This window comes from Engystomops pustulosus, chromosome 5 (genome assembly GCF_040894005.1).
Source record: "Engystomops pustulosus chromosome 5, aEngPut4.maternal, whole genome shotgun sequence".
In the NCBI taxonomy this organism is placed as follows: domain Eukaryota; kingdom Metazoa; phylum Chordata; class Amphibia; order Anura; family Leptodactylidae; genus Engystomops; species Engystomops pustulosus.
In genome coordinates this window covers 162,285,217-162,308,689 of record NC_092415.1, presented here as the reverse complement: position 1 = coordinate 162,308,689, position 23,473 = coordinate 162,285,217, and positions in this window count along the sequence as shown.

The following is a 23,473-nucleotide window of genomic DNA, read 5'->3' as shown; positions in this document are numbered from 1 at the left end:
AATACTGTATCACAAATTCACATCCTACTACATACAGGGTGTAACACAAGGGTCGAGATGGTGGAATATCTCGCAAAAGACACAAGGATCAAAAAAATAAAAAATATACATGTCAAAATTTTTCAAAGATCTATCCAATGATATCAACTCTGCCTCCTCCCCCACCCACCGATGGTGGGGTTACTTTAAAATCTTAAATGGAAACCCCCATTTTTTATTGCAGATTGGAATTCCCCAGGAAAATGTGCAGTGTTTCAATCTACGATTCAAGTCATTTTCATTGGCAGATGGCACTGCAATGGCTGAAAATCAAAATGGGTAAAAAAAAAAGTTCAAAAATCGCATTGAAATAAATTTCTCAAAAATCTATCCAATTATACTAAAGTTGACTCTGTATTTTCACCCCTGGGGTGAAGTGGGGGTATCTTTTTTATGTAGAAACTACATTCAGAGTAATCCAGAATGGATGGTTGTTATCTCTTCTCTTAGTGCTGGCTTAATGTAAGTCCTCTTACATTTCACACATCGGTGAGCTTGATAAACTTTAGTCTCCTTCCCTCTAAAAATGGGAATTTTTTAAATATCGGAAACATTCAAATATTGAATGTTCAACATAGAGTGCTTGAATTTGGTAACTTTGGATAGCTTTTAGAAAAATATTGCATAAGTCTATTTTCAGATTTTTAAACACATTTTGATTTTTGGACCATCTGTCAAAAGGTCAAATCAATGTAATAACTGCTTGGGAATCTGAATTTCCAATTTAAGATTTTAAAGTTGCCCACCCACAGGAGGAGATGGTAGGACGCTGACACATTGTTGACACGTATATATATTTTTTGTATAGTTTTCATTTAACCCCTTAACGCTCTGCGCCGTAGCTCTACGGCGCAGAGGTATAAGGTATGTATGAAGAGGGCTCACGGGCTGAGTCCTCTTCATACAGAGGTGGGGGTTTTTGCATTTTGCACAAAACCCCCACCGCTAATCAAGAGGCTATCAACCCTCTCAACGCCGCCAGCAAAGACGGCGGCGCGCGGGCGCCGCGCCCCCGAACGTCATCGGGGGGCGGCGATCAGTTGCCATGGTAGCCTCGGGTCTTCTTTTGACACGAGGCTACATGGCTTATGCAGGTTCATTACAATGAGCCACTGGCTCATTGTAATGTATGACCTGCAAAAATGCCATATATTGCAATACTGTAGTATTGCAGTATATGTTAGGAGCGATCTGACTATCTAGGGTTAATGTACCCTAGATGGTCTAAAAAATAGTGAAAAAAAAAGAAAAAAAAAAAGTTTAAAAAATAAAAAAAATGTATAAAATATTAAAAGTTCAAATCACCCCCCTTTCCCTAGAACGGATATAAAACATAATAAACAGTAAAAATCACAAACATATTAGGTATTGCCGCATCCCAAAATGCCCGATCTATCAAAATATAAAAACAGTTACGGGTGGCCGTGACCTCCGAGGCGGGAAATGGCGCCCAAATGTCCGAAATGCGATTTTTACACCTTTTTACATAACATAAAAAATGAAATAAAAAATGATCAAAATGTCGCACAGACCTCAAAATGGTAGCAATGAAAACGTCGCCTCATTTCGCAAAAAATGACTCCTCACACATCTCCGTGCGCCAAAGTATGAAAAAGTTCTTAGCGTCAGAAGATGGCAAAAGATTTTTTTTCTTTTTTTGTACACATTCATTTAATTTTTGAAAATGTATTAAAACACAATAAAACCTATATAAATTTGGTATCACCGCGATTGCACCGAACCAAAGAATAAAGTAGGCATGTTATTTGAAGCAAAGAGTGAAAGTCGTAAAAACTGAGCCCACAAGAACGTTTCAATTTTTCCACATTTGGAATTTTTTTTCAGCTTCGCAGTACACGGCATGTTAAAATAAATAACATCATGGGAAAGTAAAATTTGTTACGCACAAAATAAGCCCTCACACAGGTCTGTAAAAGAAAAAGTTATGGATTTTTGAAGTTGGAGAGCGAGAAATGAGCCGAAAAACCCTGCGTCCTTAAGGGGTTAATTGTATCATTTTTATTTTTATTTTCCAAGTGTAACTGTAACTGTGGATATGTATAAGCATAGTGTAGGTTATTAACCTGGGACTGCCTAGAGTTATACTATGTACACAGTGTGCCAACTGTGTAGCATTGATGTAAAATAGTGTACTGAGATACACACAAAGGGGCATACTTATCATACGCTGGCGCTCATGCACCAGCGTATGATAGCCCCACCGCTGCATGTTCGCAGCAGCATACATCAATGGGCTTTCCCCCTCTTGATGAAAAGTCACCGGCAGCAGCGAGTGCGCTGGCGCGGGGACAGTAACATCCCATGCCGGCCCTCTCATGGCCACGCCCTCCTCTCGGCCGGCCTCGCCCCCCCCTTCACGCCCCTTCACGCCCCACTGGCAAGCATTTGCGATTATTTCAGGGCCTCTGCGTCACTGGCGTCCTGATTAATATGCCTCAAAGTCTCAATGAGGCAATTTGTAGAATACACACCAAAGTGCGTGCAATGTACTGTTTGTCTGCACAGCCTAAATGGCAGAGAGTTTTGCCCTATATAGACAATTGATTGTCACTATGTTAATAATAGTTAATACTATCACAGTAGACTCCATCCTTTTTATTTCAAAGGCTCAGTAGCAGTCAGCATCAGGAACTAGAGCGCTAGAGTGTCAACACCTATCCCTGGCAGATAATAATAAAAATAATAATTCCTTTATTTATATAGCGCACACAGATTACACAGCGCTGTACAGAACTTGGCAAATCACTCCGTCTCCAAAAAGCCATTTAGGCTGTGAAGACAAACAGTACATTGCCCGCACTTTGGTGTGTATCCTACATATTGCCTCATTGAGACTTTGGGGCAGATTTATCAAGCCTACTGAAAGTCAGAATATTTCTAGTTGCCCATGGCAACCAATTACAGCTCAGCTTTCATTTTACCAGTGCTCATGAATATTTTAAAAGGGAGCTGTGATTGGTTGCCAACTATGAATATTCTGACTTTCAGACAGCTTGACACATCTGCCCCTTTGTGTGTTTCTCAGTACACTATTTTACATTTATACTACACAGTTGGCACATTGTGTACATAGTATAACTAAAGGCAGTCCCAGGTTAATAACCTACACTATACTTATACATAGTCATTAGTAGAGGATTTTAGTATTTTTAACTTTTAGTTTTTCCACTGAGCAAATGGATATTGAATCTTTTTACAAGCTATGGATTAAAGCTTATATTTTAATGTGTAAGGAGATGGGTAACCAATGACTGTTTTTACAGTATTTTGTTGATAATGAGTTAGGACCCTGAAATACACTTGTCCACCCCTTGTGAACTTATTGTAACTGTGGAACAATCCTGATGCAATATAAAAGGCCCCCTCTAGCCTGTCAGCTCAAGGCAAAATGGAGAAGTAGCTGCAGAGAGATAGAACTGATAGTTTGCAGAAGTACATGCACCCTCTGCATCTATAGCTGAACATGGGGAAGGGTGACAATTTGATGCTGTACAAAGTTTTAATATATTTTGGTAAAGGTTTATGCAATTTTACTGCTTATAAAAAAAAACTTAAGTGGGAAAAATGGGCTATTTATCTGCTAATTCTATAAACAGAAAACATGAAATTAATAACACAAACGTATTAAGTCTTACATGGCAGGAAAGTGAATAAAGTAAAAATGGTTATGATATATAAAGCTCCTCCAGAGATATTGTCATTTAAAGAAGAGCAGAACAGAACTGGAAAAATTTACCTGGATATTCAGTTATGACCTTTGGTTGCGAGAGGGTTAATTGTTAATGTATCTCTAGGCTGAATATATAAACTTGCATGTGTTTTATCTATAGATGCCAGTTATATAGACTAATAGCACATAAGCTCTTCATACAAGACCTGAACTGTTCCTTGTGCATCACTACAATTAAATCTTTCTGACAATTTACACGACTATTGATCAACATATTTCCTGTAGCTCAGTGATCCATCAATGTTACAGGAATCATTCTCTTTGACTGTGGTAGATGTCTGATACAATATGTTCACTTCTATTACATGTTTATGGAAAGCCAATTAGCTTAGTGGTGTTTTCTTCAACCTTTGATATTTTGTTGTGGGAAAATTGATTACAATGTTTATTTCTGTGAGAAATGCATTGGACTTCACATTACCTTGAGGGAAAACAAGAAAAGATTTTAAAATTGCCATTCAATGCATTGTTTTTTTGTGCCATGAGGGTAAAAAAGTTACTGGGCATGAATAAAGCCAGCAATAAATATTTCCCAATTATAAAAACAAGATTTTCTACAAATCAGTTTCGCTATTTATAATGTCCCTCTAATACAATAACAAAACTTTACATTTTCCTTTGAAGTTCTATCATCCCCGGCAGCTATCACTCCATGAATGTGCTGAACAAAAGAGCTTCAAATGTTCTAACATATTCACACATTAGTCCCTGAACCAACCATTAGAACTTGGTTTTTGTTTCACTTGCAGCAAAATGTTTTTTTTACAACTTTACAATAGGACAATAACATTCTATTCTTCTATTCTTCCACGTTCTGCATGTGGTATGTACAATGTCACTATTATCTGTGTCTGATTGAACATCACATATTATTTTACAGTTTATGATGGAGTAAAATCTATCCGGAAACCAGATAAAGTGAATAGAAAGGATTTACATTTTAAAGCATCCTATGAGATAAGTGGTTAAAGGAAGCAGAATCTCTAGGGAATCCAAAATTATTCATGTGCCTATTTGAAAAGGTTATTTTGTTCTGGCAAAATTTATGGATTACAATTACTTTTGATGCCCTTGGCAGGGTACTCTAATTGTTAGCACGTGACGGGATATAGAGAAGAACATGAAAGCCATGAAAAAATTCAATGAAACTATGTTGAAGAGTTTAGATATTTTTTAATTAATTATAAAAATCAACAATAGCACAAACTATATTAAATTACAATCACTATCCCTTGGATCATAAAATGTCTCACGCTCATCAAATAGCAACATGTTCCTCATACCTTTACATACATGCTTAGCCCCATCCTTTTGTTTTATGCCACTTATAAATGTAATATTATTTGAAACCCATGAGCCATTAATACTCAAGGTCTCACAGAAATTTTAATGTCATCACTGTCCCCCATCTCCTCTCTCCTGTGCTAACCTGGCTACTAACTATTATAATCACAACCTTAAAAGCGACCTGGATGAGGTGGCACCTCCCTCATTCTGAACATTTCAACATAGTCGTCGGCAACCTTGGAACACACCCCAAACCCGTTTCCTTCAGCAGTGTTCCAGGACTTCTGAACTTCTGTGGAGAAAATTGTGCACATCTGCAGACTTTCTACACTTCAAATTCTTGCTTAGAACTTATAACACCACCCTCCATCCATCCAAAAAAAGTCTATTTCACTAATCTAATATCCTCTCTCTCTAACAATCCTAAAAGTCTCTTCAATATACTTCATTACTTACTAACACCAAAGGTTGGACCACCTGTTACAAACCTCGGGACTGAAGGCCTTGCCCTTCTCCTTCCGAATACAGTTTGAGTTAATAACCCTCATCCACAAAGCTCTGCATGATGCTGCACCCCCTACCTCTCCTTTCTCATCTCAGTCTATAGTTCAACCCATGCTCTATGACCTGTTAGTGATCTTAGATTATTCTATTCCTTAATTTGAACTTCTCACGCATGTCTCGGGACTTCTCCAGAGCTGCAAAAATTGTCTGGAATGCTCTACCCCGGTCTATCAGACTAATACCCAACCCCCCAACTCAAATGGCCTATAACACTCGCTGTATGCAACTATAACTCTTTATTAACCAATTCTGGGTATTCCCCCTGTCTGTTATACGGAAAAAAATTCTTTGCAGTCCCAGTGATTATGGACTTTTATTCCATCCCTTTATAAAAATGGCTGGGCCATTATACAAGCTCCTTTGTAACGCCCTTATCCTCATAGACTATAAGCTCTTGTGAGCAGGACTCTCACTCTTATTGTTTCACATGACTGTTATCACTCTGCAATGTCCTATTTTTCCAGAATCTGTAATTACATATAATTTTGCAAAACCGGTTTTGAATTTATTATTTATGGGGGTCAAAGATAAGCCTTGGGACCTCCCTGCGGCCCTCATCCATATAATTTTTTTAATCAATATATCTTGGAAAACTTTCTGTGTTACACCGCTGTGTGGGCCCTGATCTCATGAGGTCGACAAAGTCCTGTGAATGGCCTTACAATGCCACCATTGAGCAAGGCAATAAATATGCTGTAGTTTACAACCCATATGTCAACGGGAAATTGCTATGTAATCTGCAGGCAGTATTCTAAAGAACAGGAGGATCAACAAATAGTTTAAAGCTATCCTGCAATACACAGTCATAAAGGAAAAGAGGAATTCTACTGATAGAATAATTTACTTGACTTTTCAACATAAAATACATAACAATCTGGTTTGCTCCTCCTGCTCTATAATATGCTGCCTACTGCTCTATAATATGCTGCTACATTGTATATTCCTTGTGACAGGTTGCCCTTAAGAGTAGTGATGAGCATACCTGCACTGGAGTGTCATGGTTAGGTTCACAACCCCACTGGCAACACCCGAAATCTGAAATTATATCTTTACAAGCCGTGGGCAACGGCACACGCCAGCACTGAACGTGGGTGTTGCCGGTGAGCTGATCCATTTAAAGGGTGAATACCCACAATAGGGGGTGCTCATATTCGGGTCCAGATGGGTCCGTTCATCTCCAGGTAAGAGTATCCCACATGGACCACAGTCTGGGCTCCTGGATTTAGTGTTTTTCATGATTGATTTTGATGGTAGATTTCTTATAATTGCTCTGCAGTATATCAAATACATATACAACAAGTGTCATGATAAACTGATAATATTTCTGGCAAGAAGAATGATTCAAGAAAACTAATTGGAAACTAATTGGAAATAAAGGCATTTTATGGAATAGATAATAAACTCTTTTATAGATGTGGGCTGTGGGCCAATTATACAGAAGAGACTCTCTTATTCAGAGCTTCTAAACTGACACTGAGCTTAGGGCAAGTTACAAAGATGCTGAATGCATCACATTTCCTCATTTGAGAAAAGGCAGATGTCTTATATTTTAAAGATCCGGCTCTTACTTTCATATAAACATATGGTGACCTCTGCTCAGAGATTAAACACATATGGTGCAAACATGCAGCAATCCAGACATTCTTTATACTCTTTTTTTGTCTAAATGAAATTACATAGCATTCCAATGGGACACTATGTATTGTATTTATTAATAAGATATTTAACAATAAAAAAAACAAAATAAAATTATGTTTAATGGCTAAACCCCTTCTTTAATTTCCCAATTAATGAAAAAGTACAGTGCAGCCAATTCCTGACTTCAGACACCTGACTTATAGAATATACAGACTGCTCAGAAATTACTGTACCGTATTTTCCGGACTATAAGGCGCACTTAAAAGCCTTGGATTTCCTTGGAAATCCAAAGTGCGCCTTATAGTCCGGTGCGCCCTATATAAGGGCAGCAGACCCTACTTACATAGGTCCCCGCTACCGGAGACAGCAGATCTCCAGCGGGAACTGCAGACCACGCGGCACGAACAACTTCTGCCGCGTGGTCTGCAGTTCCCGCTGGAGATCTGCTGTCTCCGGTAGCGGGGACCTATGTAAGTAGGGTCCGCTGCCATCCTCCACCTCCCCCTCACCTTCCCCACTCACCTTCCCCGCGTCGCCGCGTCTCTTCTCGGCGTCGCGTCCCGTCGGGTCTCCGCTCCGCCCCCGGACCTCCGCCACGCCCCCGACCCTGCGCCTTATAGTCCGATGCGCCTTATATATGGAATTATTACATATATAAGGCGCATCGGACTGTTGCGCCTTATATTCCGGTGCGCCTAATGGCCCGGAAAATACGGTACTTTAGCCCAAGGATATAATAATAAGATGTAAGAGTTTTCAAAGGTCTCTGCAATAAAGGTATATCGATAATCTTTGTTCTTAGAAAATCCAATTGTCACATGCACCAAAAAAATTTGAGTAGAGTTACAGTTTCAAAAATTAAACAAATTGTTCCTGTTCCAACTTAAACAAATACAAATGAAGAACAAACCTAAAAAACCCATCTTGTGCATAAGCCAGGGACAGCCTGTAGTTGAAATTGAAATCTTCTAACTGTTCTGATTTCCTGGGCAGAGCATGTTGTAACAGTCACTTTATCCTGAAGTTAATTTTGCCACTGTCAGATTCAAATTCAAAAACTTTGCATTAAAAATTTGCATAACCATATACCGACAACCGTCACTTTTTCATTCTTTCCTTTACAGGACTGGGCACAGTATCATTTTTGTGGGATGAGATGACATTTTTATTAGTTCTCTTTTGACAGCTGTATTTTTTATGATCGGACATCTCATAGTTTCAAGATCAATGTCCAATATGGTGGCACCCATGTGCCAGTACTACTGTGGTGTGTGAACCTCTGACAGAACTTATGGATATAATTTTATAGTATTGAAGTGTTTCAGGCATCTTTAAGACACATGGAGCTATATGGAGTTCGGAACCTTATTATCTGGTTAGATAGAACTATTTCTTTCACATTGTTATTAAATGTTTTCATAAGGATTGTGCATTCACAATCAGTATTATATCAAGACAAGCATGAGATTGAGAAACATAGTACATAGCAATCTAAAACAATGATGCATAAATCATAAGTAAGTAACATAAAAAGATTCAAAGGCATATTATGAAATGGGACACTTCTAGACATCGACTCTAGATTGGGCCAGTAGGTTGCATCAAACTCCTCCCAAACATTGAACAAACTATAAAGTTGTTAATTGTCCATTATAACTATAACTTAAGACTTGACCGAGGCAATGGGAATGGTAGGTCTGCTCCTAAGCTTTGCTGTGCCAATTTTCACAGGAAAAAAAAAGAAAGAGACAGACCTAGAGGAGCATCTCTGTATCCTCGATCCTTCTTGTTCTATAGAGCATGAGAAAGATAAGGTTATCAAGGTCAAATAGTATAGTAAATTGTACATTTGCGTCCAACAGTGGAAAAATTTCAGCATTCTCACCAATATTTGTATCCCTAACACAATTACGGAAAAACAATGGTACCGTAAGTGCATTGGGATCATGTTGGTTATCCACCTCAGAACTAGCTTATAAATTGTTTAACCATGGACAGTAATAGATAGTTTAGCTGTTCCTTTGGCCCTGCCCTGCCACTCTCTCAGGGGGAAAAGTAGGACTATTTGGTAATAACCACTTTTTGCGCCTATGGAGAATTTTGGCCTACGAAGCCAAAAAATATGCAGCACAAAACCAACCCTACTGATGAGATGAATAAACAATCTTTTGATATCTATTGTAGTACCAAATTCAATGTTCACTTTAGAACACTTTACAGGGTTTCTCTAGGCTTTCTTGAAAACCCAACGAGTAACATGGCAATGTTGGGTTTATAAAAGAGTTTAACTTTCCTGGATATGAATACTTCAATGAAGCCCAGTAGCTACACCTTGGATTCCTTGGGCATGGACAACAGTTTGAGTGTAGGCACACTGAATAGGCACGAGTAGGTGTGTGGAACAGATGATGCATGCACATATATTCAATCAGGTTTTATTGTTTTACTAAACAAAGGGAGGGAGAAAACAGATGAGAACCCTCAAACAGTCATAATAAACATAAAGCAGAAGTAAATGACATTCCAATGATCAATGAGCTACAATTTATAAAAAGGCATATAACAAATGAAATAGGAACCAGAAGGTGTAAACAAAAACAGTTGAGGCTTAAGCCGCAAAACCAAGAAAGAAAAGGGAAAGGCGGAACAGCCAACGAGTAGAAGACAGGGTTTGAATGCATCTGAGCTCCTATAAGAAAGTCAGGGAGACCTGATGTGGCTGAAACACACTAGTAAGCCCAAATCCTGAGCCACAAGCTCCTCCATTCACATGAGGTCATTCAGTTCCTGAGATGCTCCAATACGGAGGGGATCACAGTAGATGGAGGTGTGACTACTTTTAATAATTCTATGCAGGCTATCTGGAACATGAAATCCTAAATCATCCTAACAGATCTTGTCTACGTGTGGTTCTTTTGTTTCTCCTTTTGTTTCTTTCTTTTCAGACCTTTTAGACATTTTAATGTCTTTCTGGTCCTTTCTAATGAAGCAGTTGCAAAATATGGAATTATTTAATGTCACTTTTTATTTAAATTAAATATTTAATTAAAAAAAGGAATTTGAATTTCCTTTCAACTGTTAGATTTTAGTATGTTTGTATTACATAGTAATGACAGTGTATTTGCTTTTCTTTCTTTTTTTTAATTCAAGTCTAATTTATATGAAATCATCCTAAAAATATAAGGTATGGAAAAAGAATATTACCACAACAGGTTGCCAGGCTTCTGAAGCTACACCATGAGAAAAGAAATTAATTTCTTTGATTACTTACACTTAAATCACATATTTTATTTAATCTCGGACCTCCATAAAGAAAATCCCACATATCCCCGTCAGCTAAGCGATGGCTGGCAGAGGCACACATAGCCAGATGGCTCATTGCTGCAGATAGCTCAGCTCTGCAATTACTCACAGCATGAGCAGAAGAGGTAAAGTAACACATATTGGTTTGTATTTGTTTGTGTTAGATAATTCATATTCATGTTAGTGATAGCTTGAGTTCATGTTGATGCTCATACAAAAGAAACAAATGTCAAAGTATTTGCCATCAAAGCTAACATAAGACAGACTATTTTTACATTGAAATAACTACACAAAATAATATTTTTCTAGGTCTTCTTAAACAGAAAACAGTGGCTTTTGAATGCTAACAGTATAATATTGTTACAAAACTGTAAAAAAAGAACTTCCCTTGGCATCAAGACCAGTAAACACTGGATATCAAGTAATCATGGGTTGCATATAACATTTTGGGAAGTCTAAAAACAACATAATAAGTCCACATTTTGATTTATAAATAGTTACTATAAAGCCCATCGTATCTTTAGAGCCGGGGAGATCGCTTACCATGTGATTCAGGTGAATGAGGATGCTCTTGATATAATATCTATATATATATATATATATATATATATATATACACTCACCGGCCACTTTATTAGGTACACCTGTCCAACTGCTCATTAACACTTAATTTCTAATCAGCCAATCACATGGCGGCAACTCAGTGCATTTAGGCATGTAGACATGGTCAAGACAATCTCCTGCAGTTCAAACCAAGCATCAGTATGGGGAAGAAAGGTGATTTGAGTGCCTTTGAACGTGGCATGGTTGTTGGTGCCAGAAGGGCTGGTCTGAGTATTTCAGAAACTGCTGATCTACTGGGATTTTAACGCACAACCATCTCTAGGGTTTACAGAGAATGGTCCGAAAAAGAAAAAACATCCAGTGAGCGGCAGTTCTGTGGGCGGAAATGCCTTGTTGATGCCAGAGGTCAGAGGAGAATGGGCAGACTGGTTCGAGCTGATAGAAAGGCAACAGTGACTCAAATCACCACCCGTTACAACCAAGGTAGGCAGAAGAGCATCTCTGAACGCACAGTATGTCGAACTTTGAGGCAGATGGGCTACAGCAGCAGAAGACCACACCGGGTGCCACTCCTTTCAGCTAAGAACAGGAAACTGAGGCTACAATTTGCACAAGCTCATCGAAATTGGACAGTAGAAGATTGGAAAAACGTTGCCTGGTCTGATGAGTCTCGCTATCTGCTGCGACATTCGGATGGTAGGGTCAGAATTTGGCGTCAACAACATGAAAGCATGGATCCATCCTGCTTGTATCAACAGTTCAGGCTGGTGGTGGTGGTGTCATGGTGTGGGGAATATTTTCTTGGCACTCTTTGGGCCCCTTGGTACCAATTGAGCATCGTTGCAATGCCACAGCCTACCTGAGTATTGTTGCTGACCATGTCCATCCCTTTATGACCACAATGTACCCAACATCTGATGGCTACTTTCAGCAGGATAATGCGCCATGTCATAAAGCTGGAATCATCTCAGACTGGTTTCTTGAACATGACAATGAGTTCTCTGTAATCAAATGGCCTCCACAGTCACCAGATCTCAATCCAATAGAGCATCTTTGGGATGTGGTGGAACAGGAGATTCGTATCATGGATATGCAGCCGACAAATCTGCGGCAACTGTGTGATGCCATTATGTCAATATGGACCAAAATCTCTGAGGAATGCTTCCAGCACCTTGTTGAATCTATGCCACGAAGAATTGAGGCAGTTCTAAAGGTAAAAGTGTGTCCAACCCGTTACTAGCATAGTGTACTTAATAAAGTGGCCGGTGAGTGTATATATCTATATATATATATAGATATATATATATATAAACTAGGGTAAACCAATGCTACATTCACACAATGCAATTTGGTTGCATTTTATTTGTGTTATAAAATGCATAGCAAATGCATCCCAAAACACATCCATTTTGGGGAAAGCAGATATGCACATCCACATTCAAGGGGTATTCCGAGAATATGAACGTCTAATACAAAAACCCACAATACCATAAATAAATGAATGTAGCAAAACTCAATGTCATTAGTCACAAAATGAAGCTTAAATTGTTTGCTTTTATGATTTACAAATTGCTAAGGGCTTTCTAAAGTAGGTGGGGTTATCACCAAGATGGCTGCCACTAGAAACTACAAGTCCCACGATCCTTTAGTTCTCAATAACTCCTCCTCCCTCTTGTTCTCTGCTCCCAGGGATCTAACAGACTATCTGTTACCATAGTTATGATGTGTAACTGCCATCACTACACATAACCTCACTGAGATGATGTCTCACCACAACACTGGACATACTAGATGGAGCCAAAATGAATGGTGATCACATGACCTGCCCAGGCAGGTGCAGGACATGTGATGTGGACATGTGACCGGCAGCCATCTTCTGTCCTGTGTCTATTCTGCGCTGAGAAAATCAACGGACTGATTAAAGGGCCAGTAGTATTTTAATATTTCATTCTAGTGTATGTACAAGGCATTTTTCTGCTGAGGGGAGCAACATTTTAAATAAAAACGAATTACATATTATCTTATAGTTTAAGGACCCATATATATATGAATTATGCATATTCCTGGAATACTCCTTTAACCCCTTACTGACGCACACCGTAATAGTACAATGTGCATCGGGTCCCAGTGCATGGAGATGGCTCATGGGCTGAGCCCTCTCCATAGCCGGTAAGTCTTTGTCTTTGCTTTCCCGCTGATGGCCGCCGGCAAAGCTGCCAGTGGCTTCAAAAAGAAGCACCGCCATCTTGCAGAGGATAGTCACGCCCCGTGACGTCAAAGGGTAGCAGTGATCTGTCACCATGACTCGTGTTAACCCTATCATTACAATGTGCTGATGATGAATTAGGAGGAAAATCTCCATATACTGCCATACTGTAGTATGGTATGACGTGTCACAGATCTGCTGAAGTACTCTTAGAACTCTTTCGATGTATTCAGTATGTAGCATCTAAAGATTGGGCTACTAATGTTGTCTCATATGCTGAAAATTTCTGCTGATGATAGTGGAAATCATCGTAAAACTTTATAAAACAGTGCAAAACCATCATATAGTAATATAAACCATTATCAATTAATATCATCATACATGTAGTCACTGTTGTAGAGCTACTCTTCTATGAAGACCGCTAGGGTCAATACTAACAGTATCTACTAAAATGTACTGGAGATAAAAATAGGCAAAAGGGGTTTTTCAGGACGGACAAACATAAATATTCCCTTTTCTCTACCTGGGCAAGGTTCTGTTTAACATTATATCTATTGTCCGGGGTCTATAAAATGTTGGAGTGCCCTGTGGCACTTATGGTAAAACCAGCTTACCTTATTTCCCTGCAGGTGATACAGTACTGCACTAAGTCTGGTCTTAGTCTTTTATATGAGTCAAGAGGCATGTGACTATTACAACCAATCAGCAACTGAGGAGCATGGTTCCTTAGACACTAGTCTATTGGTTCTCTTCAAGCCTATGTGTATGTTATACCACGGCTTATCCACTGATTGGCTATAGCAGTCACATGCCTCCAAACTCATACCAAAGACCCAGAGCACTGTAGAAGTTGTGGTGCTGAATCACCTAAAGGGACATAAGGTAAGTTTTATTTAGTTGTTATTGATATGTATGGACATTTCAAGATGATTATATATATTGGGAAATCCCTTTAATAAAACAGAAAGGAAATAAAATACTTCCTTTAATAACAAGATCAATGCAATGTGTGGTTATATTCCTGATTTATTTTTTAGGCATTTAAGATGCCTTTTTCTTTTTGCCCTATCCCGATTCCAATATCCACTTTTTCAAAAAGTTTTCAGTTTTAGCTTACAGCCATCATTGTTTTAAAAGTTTTCCTTCCCTGTGCTGTTAAAATTAAATTCAAGTTGTTGTGTTGCTACTGCTGAGACAATCGAAAAGCATGTTCAACAGATTGTGGTCTATAAAATCTCCACAATCTGCAGAGTCAAAGCGGCGAAATGGCTTGTCTAGAGACTTCTCTCTGTAGCAGCTGTAATGATACTCTATGGGGTCCTGATCTACCAACATGGCCAGTCGCAAAATAACAAATACTACTGGAGTGAATGCCCTTCGAAAGTGTAGTCAAACCTGTCTTATTAATGACAACAGATGGCTGGATTATATTTTCCCACTGTTTGAAAAATAAAGTAGAAAATGACTATGGAGATAGGATTTTATGACAGCACTAGAAAAACATATTGGGAAAATATAGAGACTTTACTTTTCTAAAGAATATTCCACCATCAGATAAGTAGATGAATGACATGTCATACAGCTATTCTCTTTTCAATTTCTTCTCTATCTGGTTCGGTTCAGGGAAAGTTTGCACTTTTATCAACTTAATGACTCATAAATACGGAATATATTGATGCCACAAAAAAGCAGATGGATTACTATTACATGGATGGCAAACTTGCGTGGGCAATACCATCACCTACTATCATTTACTGTTAAATTTGAAATGTTTGGCTTTTAACATCTGTATTAATTTATATTTTATCTTATTGTGTAGCACCAGAAAAGATATTGCCTCTGTATAAACAAAAACATATCATATATTGCAACAATTCTTATGTACTTGGATTTTAGATATGTGTTTGATTTGCATATGCACATCTGCATTATAGTAAATCAAATTTTCTAGTTATGACATACTTTATGCTTGTTCACAAAGCATGACAAGTCGTCCTAACTCTTTTTTTACAATTAAAAGCAAAATAAGTTTAATAAAATATGAATTTGAAGCAGAAGAAATATAACATTTCTTTTTTTTTAAATCAAATAAACTTTATTAAAACAGATATTTACACGTTTTACAAGATATTTATAAGTATTGTCTTGCATTTCTTCATACATATATAAAATGAATGTATACATTGACAAATAAAACATTAGTTTCTTAACCTAAACCCCTACCCAACCAACACCCGAAAGACAACATTTCTAACAACTGAACCATCCTGTATCAGGGAAAAATGGGGTTTCATGCAACACAAATGAGGGGGCATTCCGGTGCTCAGTCGGACCGTGCGCCAGATTTATCATGCAAATTCAGGCATTAATGGTGCACCACAAAAAAGTTAGTAAACTTTTTTGGGCCAGTGCAGGGAAGCACCAGATTCATGATTTCTGGTACCCGTTCTTTATGAATCTGGCGCACCCCAAACTATACACAGGCAAACTGCATTTATTACATCTTAGTACACGTGTTTCATGAAAAAGATTCTTGGGAAGGCAAGTAATCTCATTGGTCTCCACTTCTCCCAAAATTTTGGATCCCAGAAGTATTGAAAGATTTTAAGGGACCTTTGTCTAAAAACCAAGGTCCTTTCTATGTGATAGTGTTGTGCTAGCATGGTGTACAAAACATCTAGAGAAGGAGGGGATTTCCATGCTGTAACTAAAAGGAGTTTACCTGCTTGCAAGAAATGTCCTATATATTCAGAACAAACTTTTAATTGAAACCAGAAGAGGAGTCTTGTAAACTTGTTTTACTTGTTTGTAAACTTGTATAACAGTTGGAGAACACATCATGCATCAATATCAAGCTCCATGATATTGTTTCTTAAAGGGTCTTTACCACAAAACAAGTTAGAATCTATCCTCAGGACAGGGCCTAACTTGCTGATCGGTGGGGTTTTCAGTGACAAGAATCATGAGAACAGGGAGTCCGGTATGCTCTCAGGTGCCTCCCCAAGATGAGCGGAGAGGACGGCCATGCTGTCTGTGATGCCTCATTCATCTCTAAAGAGCTCATCACTGAGACCCCCACTGATCAGCAAGTTGGGCCCTATCCTGTGAATAGAGCCTAAGTTGTTTAGTGGAAAAAACCCTTTAATGACTTTTTGACTGACAGATTTTAAAAATGTATACTTTTTGTAAAATTTCAACTATTTTTGGCAATGTGGTTTTGAGTTTTTAAAAAAATACTCTATTTGACATGTCTTGTGCAATCAGTATGAGACTGAGAGGCAAGCAGAGGTTCTTCCCTTTACTTGTCTTTAGCTGATCACTGACCAGATATATGTTCCAGACCTCACTCGGGTACCAGTTAATTTTCCCAGTTTTCTGGTTGTGAGTTTATTTGCTTCTGAATTGATCTCTGTTTGGAACTTTTGACTATTTTTGACTGTTCTCTGGACTTCTGATTTGACCTTTGACTTATTCTTTTTGTCATGCATTTTGTCATGCTGTCAGAGTGCTCTGAATGGGCTATGGTTGCTCAGTTCTGAGCTTGTGAGCCCCACCCAGGGCTGTTTTTTGGGAGCTGATTGACAGCTACCTTGCAGTATCTGATCCCTGGAAAGTTGATTGTTCCAATAAGCTGCAACCTGTACCTGATCCTGTGTCCTGCCTTGCTGGAACCCTGTTTCCTGCCACCCTGACTTGGAATACGACTACCTCTGAATCCCAGGAGTGGTGGCCAGACATTGGCTTTTGAGCCCTCCTGAATTCAGCATTCATTACCACAGGAAGGTTGTGGAGCATACAATAACTCCCAGCCATTTCTTATGCAAAAATTAGTTGTTTATTTATGCCATCATTCCAGCAGAGGTGGTCATATCCAAGGACAACAATCTGATTTCTAAGAGATAACAAGGTTATATTCATGGGTAATTTTCTTCACAAATGCACATTATGTTAATAAGATCCAATTAAAGAAATGTACGTATATATGACAGATGAATTAAATGAAATGTCAATGCCTTGATGAGAATAAATAGGGTTAATTAATTAAGACTTGCATTTGCCCCACCAGTCTCTATTTTTCAACAAGCAGACTAAAATGTTCCTTATTTATTCAGACTCATGTCAATCAGCAGCTTCCTACAAGCCATTCAGACACCTACTGAAAGGATGTTACTTCTAATAGGAGGTATTAGAAAAAATAGCTACCTTTTCCTGCTTGAGAGCTTTTCACTATTTCTGATGGAACATTGCCAGTAAGCCGACATCCCCACTGATCTCCTTAAGAAGAGCTATCACCTCTACTAAGATTCTGAGGAATATTTGAATCATTATCTGTGTTTGTTTTTATTGGAGGTTCAAATTTTCCAGCATTTACCAGCACCCCCCTATTGCTCAGTCTAAATTCAAGATTGTGCTACCATGAAGATAAATTGTGTCATCATGATAGCAGTTTACCCCAATGTATGTGGAAAGTTATATTCTAAATGCAATATTTTCACACAGTAAAGCCCCCTTCATACAAGTGAGTGCTACATTACCTTCTACCTAATATACATTCGGCTGGAGAGGAGAAGTGCGAGACATGGAGCATGTTGTTACAGTGTCGCTGCTGCAGTTCGGTTGAGAGACAGGAAGTTCTTGCATCATATTTTTGCTTATGCAATGACTCGCATCTACTGGACTATGTTCGATCTGTGAGACCAGACCAGCACATGGCTCCGTTTCCACTGGCTGAACACAATTTTGTCACACATTGAACTTGGAAGCAGCCTGTAAATTAGAAAGAGCAAATTGCACGTAGATAGGGCTCTTTCATATTGGCTTTGTTTTTCATGTTCATGGTTTTGTTTTTTTCATGGATGCCTCACAAAGCCATTGGTTTCCATGGCTGTTTTCACAATAGCTTGTATTTTCAGTGATCCGTTGTCTGGCAAAAAAGTTATGAAACATGCCATTGTTTTTGCACTGATGCGGATTACGGAAGGCAATAGAAGAAAAAAAAACAGATTTCATGTTTTCAAAGCAATATTAAACCTTCAGTTCTTTTTGCGGACATGGAGACAAAACGGAAGACAAGTGGGGACAAAACGCAATGGATGCACAACTGGAGCTGAACATCAACACCAATGATAGATACTGATGTGGGAAAAGATGGAGATTATCACATAGTTTATTGATATAAAGGCCATCTGCCACCAGGATGAAGGATTGTAAACCAAGCACTGACATACTGGTGTGTCTGTCAGGATCTGCTCTTCTTTTATCTTCTTAAGGCCTTGTTTTTACATTAAAAAAATGGTTTTAAAAGGCATGCAAATGAGCCTTAGGGGCTCGGGCTCAGGCTAATTAGCCTGAAAAAAAAGGTATTAAAACCTTTTTTTTTTCAAAAAATAAGGGCTTAAGAAGTTAAAAGAAGAGCAGATCCTGTAGAGGGGGCACACACCAGTATGTCAGTGTGCTTGGTTTATAATCCTTCTTCCCGGTGGTGGATGTCCTTTAATGCCCTAATCATTCTGGACAGTGGAGAACAATGAGTGTCCATCTTGATGGCTAACAGCCTTCTTTAAATGACGGTGTGTTCCCAAACAACCTGTAGCCAACATTTGTTCAAATTCTCATCAGATGTATGGATACCAATAACATATATTCAGACATTTTGAACTATTATTGGCTTCATACAGAACAGTATTTTGGGGGGTTATATTAATCCAAGAGGAACTGCATACTGACGGTATTTTTACAATAAAAATCATTTAATTTCTCCGTTTATTGTAATTGTTGACTTACGTTACTTGGAAAAAACTATGAATCATAAATTGTAAAAGGTAGAGCGAGAGACGGTGGAGACATCGCTTTGTAGCGACATCCATTTCATGTTCAATTTTCTGAAGTGATCAGAGTGTCACTAATCAAACCGAAAAAAAAAAGAAGATCAGCATATTAAAGTTTGATTAGCTCTTTACATGATTCATGGAAATGAGATATTAATCAATGCATGAAGCTTAGCTGAACCACAGTATTCCACTTAAACAGAGCACCTGCACAATCTCATTCGTGAGTGGATGAGGTAATAATTAAAATCAAACAAGTTACAGCTCTTTGATTAACAGCAAACACGTCTTGTTCTAATGCAATCAAGATCTTTATGTCGCAAAAATAACCGGGAGTGGGGTTTCAAGTAAATCTGTCACTTTTTATCTGACTTTTCCTTTAATCAGAATTTAGTCATCACAAAAACTATAAAAGTAAAAACAGACAAAACTTAGGCTACAAAACTGTCTAAGATGCAGAATCAATTGTATTTTTAAATTATACCATTAAATTGCTGTTATTCTAAGTTTCTAATATAATCGGGACAGAGAAATGAACCAGTTTACTGGAGATTTGTCAAAACTGGGATTACATGTTACTTCCTTTATCACCTCTACATTGGAGTGAGCTGCACACACTTCTGTTAAAAATGATGAATCTTTATTTAGCATGGTCAAAAACAATGGGAATTAGCTTACCCAAATTTTAAAAACATGTTCTTCACACATAGGTTTTTAAATCTCACTAGCATAGTCACCAGCAGCCTCTAAATTAATATGACCACACGCACATGGCACTAACTAGCTGGCGGCACAGGTTTGATGATCCTGGAAAAATTGGCGTGCTGCAATCGGTGCATGGCAAACTTATAATGAAGTCTGGAGCAGTGTGACCCAAATCCGCAGAGTTTGGTAAGAAGTTGGTTCAGATTCAGTCAACACTACTTATTCTCAGTAAATTTAGAAAGGGTGGCCATATCCCTCAAATGAAACCCCCCCACATGCTGCTCACTTTCAAAAATGTTGCTTGGACAGCATATTATAAAATTCTGTTTCAAATAGATGTGTAAAAATGCTACTTTTTAATGCCAGAAACCTTATACAGGAGAAGTTACAGCTCACCACAAATTTTTGTAGGTTTACAGATTAAGTATATTTATATGGATTTGTGGCTCTCTCATGACATGTTTTTGAATCTTTATTCTAAAGCCTCATGCACATGACCTTATATGGTGACCGTGAGCTAGCCACAAAATTAACTCACAGCTGCCATTGGGGTCTATTATGCATATCTTGGTGCATGGTCCTCTACCCTATCTCCACCAGGTCCAATATGGGCCCTAAACCCGGCCTGGTATGTCATCAATGGCCCTGATATATTTAGCGTATTAATCCATTAATCTTCCATTTCTCAAAGTCTCAAAACCCTGAGAAACATATTGAAAAGTTCAAGAGTTTTTGGCTACCCCATCAGATGTGAAGCATGGAGACTGCAGACACTATGCATTGCCGCATTACTGCTGCATAGGCTTTGTGAAGGAGCTGATGTACTGATGGGAAATTATCGTGTAGTACTTTTTTTGTGAGAGGCATGCCATACACATTGGGGTGAATTTGTTAAGACTGCTGAATAGCAGTCACATGCCGAATTTACCAAGAGGATCCAGTCCCTTAGTATATCCAGAAGTGTGCTCTGCCCCCCTAATGAAAGGTCTGCCAGGATAGATCTAGTGGAGATTTTATATGTAGTCTCCGTTGGGTTTCTGAAAAAAAGCTGGACACTATAGTATATATGGTAAGTTGGGGTGTTCCCACCCCTACCCCCGTCACACCCAAAATTGTGTGCTGGGTGGAAAACTGAAATAGATGTTGGAAATGAGGCTTTTAACATGTCTTGTCCAGCAATAAAGGCTTGTTAAATAAAGGAGGGCAATAAAAGAGTAAAGGAGAATAGAAAAAGATTATGCATTACCAAACGGGAAAAAAAGGCAAAAAGGAGACTGGGGTATAATAAGTCTTTTTGCAATCCCCCTAAAGAAGTATATTTTAATTCTACTTGATGAATGACTAAATAATCATTTTATGGGTATTAGATATTGCTCAGTAGATTTATTTTTTATGCTAAAAAATGTTTAACTTTGGTATTTAACTTTCTTAATAAAATCATAAATTATGCTGAGCAGTCAATTGTTCTCCTGCTTGCATTACATTTCCTTTCTCATTTCTTCTATATTTAAGTACAGATAATATAAACAAGACAAAATTTATGAAAACCTTTAATGTAGCATCAATTAAATTTGTGCAATTGCTTGGAATCCCCACAGAGCAAAAACTTAATTTTAAGCAATGCAAGAATGAACATTCCGTTTGACCAATAAAGCTGTGCAAATAAAATTCAATGTAGAATATAATAGGAGTTATTAATATTGAGGTAAAGGTAATTAAATGATAATATGAATGGCTGTGCGAAATCCAAAATTAATTACAAATTTATCACCAAGTACAATACTGCTCTAGGACTCATTCTCTGTAGGGATTAAATCCAGGTTGTCTGTTCTCTGCTAAGACGGTGGCTCTGATTGGGATGAAATTGGCTGATGAAAGTCAGTTCCGGTTTTATTCAGTAGTTGAACTTTTAAACTTTTATTCATTCATGTTTTACAAACTAAGGGTACAATCACATGAATGTGCATGTCGGCGCCTGGGAGAGGAAGAGGGGGTGAGTGCTGCTCACTCCCGCCCCTCTCCACAGGGATGTATGGCCCACAGCGCCATATTACGGGGAAAGATAGGAAATGTCCGGGTATGGAACAGTACATTGCCGCACATGTGCTGCACTGTACAGCGCTGTGTGCCCATTGCCGTCTATGGGGACGTATATATATGGTGTATATATGTCGGCCATACATACATCCCCAATGCGGCCGTGTGAATATAGCCATACTGTGTTTAAACAGGGATTTACATGAGCACAAAAGCTTCCGGGTAGCAGTGATAGTTATAACATAAACCCTTCCAGGACTCAGTTCTTTTTTTAATTTTTGCATTTCTGTTGTTTACTCCCCTCATTCCAAAAGCGATAACTTTTTTATTTTTACGTTTACAGAGATGTATCTGAGGGACAAATTGTACTTTTTAGTGGTGCCATTTAATATTCTATGCAATGTACTGGAAAGCTGGAAAAATATTCCAAGTGTAGTGAAACTAACAAAAAAATTGCATTTTTTTGCATTTGCTGTTTTTTCTTGTGGGCTTCATTTTTATTGTCTTCATTCTGCGCTCCAAAAGACACTTACTCTTTACTCTTTGGGTCAATATGATCACAGGGATACCAAATTTGTATAGGCTAAGTTAAGTTATTTATATAGATTGAGTTTTAGTTGATTTAAAAAAAAATGCAGTATGTTCTGGCATTTTAATTTATAGCAATTTCGGACACATATGACCAATTGATAATTTTTTGGGATGGAAAAAGTGGCAATTCAGAAATTTGGTAAGTATTTTCTGTTACAGTGTCCACAGCCGGGAATAATTTTTTAAAAATATTTTGATAGAATGGCATTTTGGGATGCGGTGATAGCTAACATGTTTTTCACTTTCACTGTTTATTTATTTTTATATGTGTTCTAGGAATAGCTTGGTAATTTAAAGGGGTTGTCCGAGACCGTAAAAAAAAAACATTAGTGGCTGGGAGGGGGCTGCTTAAAAACAAAACATGTACTTACCTTTGGAGTCCCTCCTTTGTCCTGTGCTGTCATCTCTCTACAGTCTGTGCCCCTGTAAACAAACAGGGGCACAGAAGCTGCGCTTCTTTCAGCCACACCCACCCGTCCCTTTTCCCAGGTGTGTATAATGTGGGACGTGGACGTGGCCAGCCCAAAGATGAATGCAATGCATTGCAATTTTCCACAAACTGCAGCATAAAGGCAATGAAACTCTGGCCACTTGTGTTTATTGCTGTCACAAGTATAACATGTCAGCAGCGTTAAATACGATGACTACAGCACATTTACATTAGTCAGTGCACATCAGCATGCTGTCATTTGAAAACTGTCAACTTATTTTTCAATTAAATTAGTTGAAAGAATGTGCCTAAAACCTAAGTGTTATTATTATCCAATAGACAAAAATAGTTAATCAAATTAAAACAATCATGAGTAACATTGTATATGAATCCCTCAAAGACAAATGCAGCTTTCTAACCATCTTGTAAGGTATCTTAAAAAAAAATGAGTGTTAAAACAAATTGATCTATAAGGCTCACAATATACCAATCCTGGAAGAGCAATATGTAGGGTATCTGCCTCCATGGCT